This window comes from Helicoverpa armigera, chromosome 19, assembly GCF_030705265.1.
Source record: "Helicoverpa armigera isolate CAAS_96S chromosome 19, ASM3070526v1, whole genome shotgun sequence".
In the NCBI taxonomy this organism is placed as follows: domain Eukaryota; kingdom Metazoa; phylum Arthropoda; class Insecta; order Lepidoptera; family Noctuidae; genus Helicoverpa; species Helicoverpa armigera.
This window is the reverse complement of record NC_087138.1, coordinates 2576003-2583911: the sequence shown is the minus strand read 5'-3', so window position 1 is coordinate 2583911 and position 7909 is coordinate 2576003. Positions and strand designations below refer to the sequence as shown.

The 7909-nt window shown below is 36.8% G+C and overlaps 1 protein-coding gene across 1 annotated transcript in view; it reads left to right on the top strand.

Annotated features, from left to right (window-relative positions):
• Positions 1–1772: 1772 nt before the first annotated feature.
• Positions 1773–7909, top strand: part of LOC110382568 (protein kinase C and casein kinase substrate in neurons protein 1) — a 111125-nt gene continuing 104988 nt past the window's right edge. The window contains exon 1 of the mRNA XM_049841612.2: positions 1773–2087. The gene's annotated coding sequence lies outside the window, so the exon portion shown is untranslated. The remainder of the gene's footprint in view (positions 2088–7909) is intronic.

Sequence of the window (7909 nt, the reverse complement as noted above, 5' to 3'; positions counted from 1 at the left end):
CTGGTTTTTTTATTTGTACCTATATGTTTCACTAGGAGGTAAGATGATACATACTTAAATCCATCCCCGCTAAGTCGTTGAAAAATCTTAAATACACATCATTTAATACATCGTATTCCTTGGTATCATTCTTCAGGTCATATACAAACAAAATATTATATCTCCTTTACTGTTTCCTGCGGCTTCACTCACGTTCCGTGGGAACTAATGCCAGTACCGGGATAAAATATAGCCATTCAGGAACATTGTAGCTATCTATCACTGAAAGAATTTTGCAAATCCGACCAGTGCGAGCGGTCCCAAAGATTACCCCCCTCCGCCCCCCAAATGCAAACTTACAAATATAATATTATTATCTTTATAACTGTATGTCTCTTCCAGACCTCGGGACTATAGAGTCCCGGATTTTTGGGAGGCGAACGTGGGGCCGAAGCCAACACGCTGAAGCCCTTTTGAGACAACTTTAATGAAATGGTGACACAAAACCGACGATTATCCCTGTATACACTATAGAAATGTACCCAAGGACAATCCCCGGTTCTGTGCTAAACTATTGCTAACTATGGATGAAAACTACTCGGGCTATTGTGATGGGATGCTAATGGACTAGGAATGGGGAAACTACGGGAACTATGGCACCTGCCGATGACAATGTATTAAATGCATGTTAAAATGGCAGGTGGAGACTCGCCAACTCACTTACTGGGCCCCCGGGAATCAGTCACTGAAAAGCAACAAGAGGGCAACAGGGACATGAGCGGCTGAGAAGGGTGAGGATACCTCGGCGGACTTTAAACGCAGATCACGCGCTCCCTGTGGGTCCAGCATCACCGGCCCACTCGCCACTTACCACGAGGCACCTACCCTCCGAGCAGGACTAACCTTGCTCTAGCGACTCCACTCTGACCGGCCGATGAAGGCAAGCCAAGAGGCGGGAGACCTATCCCCCGTCATGCTTCACTCAGGCAAGCCGGAGATGGGGGACAGTATACTCTCCCTGGAGCACTCGGATATATAGCCCCGCGGGGTCGCTACTCCCCGTCATCCGCCTCAGATGCCCTGCGGGGCTATCTTTATAATATTATTATAGATACCACCATCGATATAAGTAATGGATATCACCCATGTATAGCTTTCCTACAAGAACCTTTCAAATCGGTTCAGTAGTTTCGGAGCCTTTAGTTAGATACACGCAAAGAAATAATTATTTCCTCTTTATTTTATAAGAATAAGAATTTATATAAAAGTAATATTAAAACTTTGACCTTTTTTAAGTGTCTATAAAATTCACACCAGCCATCCAACTTTTGGTGAGAATATCCGAACGAAGATTTTGACAACGGAAAAGCAATATTACCAGACCTATAAAAGAGAACCCGTTCAGTGCAAATTATAAAATTATTAAACAACGTATTATTCAAGAGTCTTCTTCTTCTTCTTCTTAGCGTTTATCCCATTATTCAAGAGTATAAGTTTTAATATTTTTTTTACAATGGTGTACATGACTGAAGATCAAATACTTATTGTTGTTTTTTATTGTTCTTTGTTCAATGAACTTGCCCCTTTTTTATATAAAAAAAATGATGTTACTTTATTTTGTTAAATAGAATAAATGAACATGTAGACGAAGACGACAGGAAATTTTATCACTGGATGGTTTCACAAGGTTCGGAGAATTGCTAATCGTTGCTAATCATTGTTAAAATGCACGTTACAAAATTGAAACGTGGGAGTTTATTATTTAGCGTTGGTAATGAAAATACACGTGAGTGTAGAAGTGGGAATAACGTGACTTTCATATAGTGGCAACATTTTTAGTGATGGCCGATGTTTCAACTTGAACGGGATGCTAACGACCGTTGCCGAATTTTAGTGTTGAAATTAATCAAGTTTCTCATAATTCGGTGTTTCTGAGTGAATATTATAAATTCTGTAAACATTTTGTGTGGTATTGTGTGTATATTAGTGACTAAATTGTAAGTGTTGTTTAGTATTGAATGTTTGTTGTGCCCTCGCAGTAACAGGATCACTGGATAATAAAATATTGGATTACGGTTTGCTGTTTATTTAATTGTTGTGGACTAAAGGTAAGTCGTGCTACTCTACGAACTGAATAGTTGCCACTTTTATGTCTTATGTGACGGTTTTTATGCCACGAAAGCTGCCGAGTGATACGCGCCCGCCGAGCGCCCGCGCGAGATAACGGAAGATTATAGTAGATTGCAAAGATTCTGATAAGATTCCTTTCTTCACGGCAACGCGAAGCCATGAGTACACACCATAAAACATGTATTACGTACATAAAGTGACAAATGTACGTAAGAACTTGTTTAAACTTAACAAACACTGAATTAAACATAGTTCATGCTCTATTTCCCACTGAAAACTTTATGATAAATTGAGAAATCGCAGTGAGAGGTATTTACGTACCCATTAGGCATTTCGTTCAACACATTCTACTTAGTTCTGCACCACAAACTTGGTGTAAAAGTGTTGTTTTCTTAGAATAACTTAGGTTAGGAAACTAGTTTTGAACTGTTGAAATCATATGAAACTTATTTTGTCAACTGTCCAAAATTACCTTTAAAATTACGTAAAGTTTGAGAGCAACTACACACATTAGTACAAAGAGTTTCAACAAGTATCATAAACTCCATAATTCCACACTTATTTTTTTATCTTGATTGTAAGCAATTTTAATAACAGTCATTGACACTGATTGTTATCTGATAGTCAGGCACAGTTTCTTCCATATGTACTTGACCCAATGTAATATTGTTTCCTTCCTAAGAATTTTCCCACAGACTAAAATATTCCATTGAATTTAGTCATTTTATAAATTTCTAGCTGTTTCCTTCTGTATCATGTATATCCCAGGGGAAACTTAATATGTCACTCACAGATGTTAAGGTCTCTATTTGCAAAAATATTTTTTGAATATCTGTGCAGTCGATCATGCCTCTGTTATTCTATCTGTTATTGGGTGGTTCAGGTATCTAGGTTGAGGAGGTCAGATAGGCAGTTGCTCCTTATAGAACACTAGTACTCTGCTGCATGCAGTTAGACTATTAGTCAACATAGTTTGGAAAAGCTAGGTAGATGATGTGCAGTCAATCTGTATGGTAAATATCTGTATAAGAGTAGAGGTTACTAGCTGTTTTTCTACTTGGAAATTGATAAAAAAATCTGCTTCATGAATTAAATTTATATTGAAAATTTCACTATGCATTTCAATCATTAAAACAGTTTTTTCTGCATTTATAATATTAGCAAAGATAACACATACATTTATAACATTCAATTGATAAGTGAAAATACATTTATTGCTGAAAACTGAAAACTATTGTAATCAGTATCCTGTTGCAGCCTGATTATAAACTATATTTATCATAAAGATATATCAAAATAATATTGTTTATTTTATATCCTTATGTGTTATCAATACTATTTTTATAAATGCACATATTGTTACTAATGTAATAGAGGAAACATTTTGTCTGTATCCTAAAAAAGTCTCCAAAGTTATTTTTAAAATCCTTTTACGGTCTGTCAGCTATATTATTCTAGAGTAACATGGTCTATATTTTATCGACGCGGGTGAAACTGCAGGAAAACAGCTGGTTATTGATAACTTATATTAGAAACTCAATATCTGTATGAATATTCAAATATAATTATAACAAGTTAGCTCTTTATTCTGTGACATCACAAACATATGGCACTTTGCAAGGACAGCACGCTAATTAATAATAGCACATTTGTTTCCTATTTTATGGCTGCGTCTTGGCAATTATTGCTATGGTTATAGTTATGAAATATGTAGCTTATTACTTAGGCATGTTTAGCCTGTACAAATTAATTTGGAAAAAAGCCTTTTATATATTTTTTTTGAACCTCGCATTACAACTTTCTGAAACTATTTATCTGCTTACTAATTAATGGTATTGATTATTTTTTGGCTTCAGCAAGGAAATAATGTAATCCACAATTCTTTCATAATGGGTGATAAAAAAACCTCATATAAAAATAATATTTCAAGGTTCAATGCTTGCGCTGGGGAATAACCACGCATCCTGTGCATTTATTGATTCGTACAGACAGACTTGAGTATTGGAATCAACATAAAAACATGCCTACTGTGTGAATTATTCAATGCTACAAAGTGCCTTGGGAATGTAGGCAGTCTTTTCGAGTGCAGTCAAGTAATACCTGTATATCCCCAAAGGTTTTGCTTATTAAATTCTATTTGCAAAGTACTCAGTTCATTTCCTGAAGGGATTGTTAAAGACATTAACACAAGACATTTAATTTTAGACCGTTGTATCTGACAACTGACCGGAGCAGTCACCTATTTGGCAAACAGCCATGTTTACGAACACAATCTTACAAATCATGTTTTTTCTTCATCATAAACCCACTTATAGCTTAGGCAAAGAGCGATATTATTTATGGATACTTTAAAATGTTGTAAAAATACAACCACCCCGAAATAAAGATGGTTTCATATGAGCCTACCATATATTTGAAAGGTATTATAATATTTTTATGGCTCTATTAAAATTCGTGGAATGTCCCAATAAAAGTTTTAAGGATTTTTTTATTTTGATATTATAATTTTTTTACGATCAATTTATTTTACGACTTTTTAATCTTAGTAAAAATGTTAAATTCACCAGTATTTTCCAGATAGGCTTAGATACAAAATGCGTTTCTATATTCTGTAGAATATATGTCAGTATCTAAAATTCAAATAAATTACTATAAGGTATAGTTTTTTTATGTCCAAAAAATAATTCCTATCATTTACTTTACACTGTTAATCACGTTAACAGTCTCTCAATTTGACAGCTAACAAAAAACTATTAAGGATTATTTACCTGTGTAGGTGCTTGTACATGTATACATATACTATAAGAGTATGTACTTGTATAAATAAGCTTCGTTCCACATATGATTCATATCAGATAGTAATTAAAACCGCACCATTTGGGACGTTCGAGATAACGGTAAATGAAATTGGTAACACTTGTTTTTTTAATCAACCTGTCCGCCAAATATTTGGGATGATATAAAAAGTGAAATATGAATTAAATAATTATTATTGTTAGATTCGTAATTATGCGCTGTGGTCTTCAGGCTTCAGGCAGACAAAAAGCTTGTAAGATAATGGGAACCGATCAAATTCAGACTTCTAAATGTTCGATTTTGGTAGCTACTTACTGTCGTACATTTGGGTATGAGTATGGGTATTTGGTATCAGATCAATGACATTAGGTACATCTTTGTTCCTCAACGAAAACTATGAAAATAAGCTTCTTGCTTCCAAAAATGATAAAAGCTGTGAAAACCGGAATATCTTTTTACACAGTCTGCCCAATCCTGCAAAAACTGACGGAATTTATGACAAAAACTTGGTTTACTCAGAATTTTTGTAAGCAAAGAAACTGCCGTTAGTTTTGACACGTCCTAATCGTAGTTTAAATAAAACTACATTGAACCTTTCTGCAATATCCGTGGAAATAAAAATCTTTTGGAAATCCCATGCCAGCCATCTATCCAGTAAAAGTTTATCCCCCGCAAATTACCGCAAAATTAATCCACAAACAACAGTACAACCCAAACCGCAAAACAAACCGAAAAGATCAGTCTCCGAAAATGAAGACATAAAACAACCAACGGCATACCAAACCCGCAAAAAGTTTATCGTATCAAATAAAGTATATTGTACACCATCTTAGAGCTGTTCAAAACCGGACCCGCCATGAGCCCAAATCTCTGTGCGAGGCTACCAATTTTCGGGCGGGTAGATGAGGCAACGCAACATACTTATAGTGATACATGGATCACTCATGCATTTTCGATAACACAGACACGACAAAATTGACAAACACAAGCATAAACTTGACAAAACCTGGTATGACCGGCGCTACCATACCTACCACAGAGGACACTATGGCGTCTCCCATCATCCTCCGAGCCTTTCTCCCAAACTATGTTGGGGTCGGCTTCCAGTCTAACCGGATTCAGCTGAGTACCAGTGCTTTACAAGGAGCGACTGCCTATCTGACCTCCTCAACCCAGTTACGGGCGTCTCCCGTTGGTAAAATTCTCCAAGCACACCATAGCTCGCTGAGCTGATAATCCGCCGCCCAGATTAAAGGTATCAATGGAATTCGGGAATGGGATAACGGCCGATTCGGTATGAACGGACGCCTGGCAAGGTCGTTGCGCCTGTCACCGGACCGGTTCTCACTGGCGTTTGCTTAGCTTATTTAGCTTACAAAGTGAACAAAAATATAAGCCGAGTGTTGTAATTTTATGTTAGAAGTTATGTTGCAAGTTGGCAAAGAAGATGAGGATAGAGATAACATGAACTGCCCCATTTGTCCAATCACAATTTCACATCCCATGAACTAATTGAATTTTCATCCCTGTTACGCGGTCTAAGGGTACTGGGTACATCAACTTGCGGTCTATCAAGCGGGTATAGCAAGAAGCCTCGGTAAGAATTAATCAGACTACGTGTCTAGTGGGGCTTGTTGATCGATACAGCGTTGATTAGGAAACGTTCGATAATTTCCTCTATCCGCAAGCGGCGATCTCGTGTTACGTATAACAAACTGTGGACGTTTCCCTGCTATTTGGAACAACGTTTTATGAAACTTGTTACGCAATTCTGAATCTAGAATATTCTTACACGTCTTTAATGGTTCCACATAGGCTAATGGAATGACTAGACCTTACTTTTTATTGTACCTCTGCGGTAAAGTTACCACACGACGAAAACCTCCTTGAACTCGCAAAATCGTAATGCAGTAACAATATTACTTTTTGCATACCCGTACAAAGTATTGAATACGCATTGAGCAACAGAAGCCGCGGCAGGTTTTGTTGCAATTGCGATTTTATTAAGTACTCTGTCCAATAGTGACTCACACAAGGACAACTGGGACATATTTGACATAGTTTTTACACCACAACAATAACTTGTATCTTCAAGTTTCACTAGCAGTATTAAAATGCAATTATTCTGCACATTACAACTTAATAGACAAGACTATGTAGCAGTCACGTCTTGCGACTTAGAGACCGTTAAACGAAAGGTGTTAAAATATCAAATTGTTGTAACGTGCTGTATGTTGCTTGCAGTTCTAATCAACTCATCCTAAACCGTTATTTCTACCTTCAAAGACATTTAAACCCACTCTTAAGTCTTTGTTACATTGTCTTATCTTCTGGGAAAAGCAGTATGCATGACCCTTTTAGCGACCCAAGTTTATGCGAAGCAAGACATCTTAAACATGTCAAAATATGGGGTGGAGTAATGGATTTTGCCGAGGGCTATGCGCCACACCTATGGGCATAGAGTGCGAGACAATAGTATTAGAGGTCAATGCCCTATATAGCATAGCCGTGGACGTCCTTACGGCATTTGCTGCGAAATGGCCTTGATTCACGAACGATGAACTTTACTAAAGTGAATAATATCGATCGCCAAAAATGTTCGCCGGTTCATTCTGCCTCGCTGGTTAACTTCCTACCATTGTGACATTATGAAGAATGCTTTGAAGACGGTTGTTGCCTCATGTTCTACTATTGAATTAAAGTAATCAGCGAAAACTTCGTACCATTTAATTAACGAGCAAAAGTCACAGTTCTGGAACAAATAAAAACGTTATTATTTCTCTCGAGTTATTAGAGACAATATCTTGGTACTCTACAACGTATGAAATAATGTTTCTATAGAGGAGAAAACTTTACAAGTCCTGCAGGTCTCGTGCAGTAAATTGGAAAAATAATAAGTAAAAGTCCAACAACTTTGCTGGCAAGACAAAAGAATATCATCCGAACGAAAAGGCTGACCCAATTTCCCTCGTAATATTTTTAGAGCAACCTCTTTTAAAATGCA